This window comes from Micromonas pusilla, assembly GCF_000151265.4.
Source record: "Micromonas pusilla CCMP1545 genomic scaffold MICPUCscaffold_14, whole genome shotgun sequence".
NCBI lineage: Eukaryota > Viridiplantae > Chlorophyta > Mamiellophyceae > Mamiellales > Mamiellaceae > Micromonas > Micromonas pusilla.
In genome coordinates, this window is record NW_003315895.1 from 1 (window position 1) to 844 (window position 844).

The window sequence follows — 844 nt, forward strand, 5'->3', positions numbered from 1 at the left end:
CCCTAAACCCTAAACCCTAAACCCTAAACCCTAAACCCTAAACCCTAAACGCTAAACCCTAAACCCTAAACCCTAAACCCTAAACCCTAAACCCTAAACCCTAAACCCTAAACCCTAAACCCTAAACCCTAAACCCTAAACCCTAAACCCTAAACCCTAAACCCTAAACCCTAAACCCTAAACCCTAAACCCTAAACCCTAAACCCTAAACCCTAAACCCTAAACCCTAAACCCTAAACCCTAAACCCTAAACCCTAAACCCTAAACCCTAAACCCTAAACCCTAAACCCTAAACCCGCGCCACGACGACGCGACGAACGGCGACGCGCGAACGGTACACCAGGACGTCGACGGCGCGTCCGATGTCAAATCGCGCGTCGTCGTCGTCGCGAGCGCGCGCCTCGCGGCGGCGGCGGCGTCGCGCGCGACGGTTGCGAGCGCCTCGACGCCATCGCCGCGGAGGTACCGAAGAATCGCCCGCGACGAACCCGCCGCCGCGCGTCGACGCATCGCGCGAGAGGACGAGCGACGACGCGGCGCGCGCGCTCCGTTCTGTTTTCTGTTCCAGCCGCACTTGTCTGAGTTGCAGCAGTTGCGTCCGCGTCCTTGTGTTCGATCTCAGCAGAATCGCCCGTCAGATCGACCCGCGCAGCCGTCTCCGCGCCCCGCGCGGCGTCGGCGATGGGTCGGAAAAAGAAGAAGAACCACGGCGGCGGCGGCGGCGGCGGCGGCGACGACGTCGCGACGGATCCCGCGCCCGCGGCGACGGAGGACGACGACGCGGGAGAAGGTTGGGCGACGGTGGCTGGGCGCAAGAAGAAATCGCCGCCGCGCGTCGTCGTCG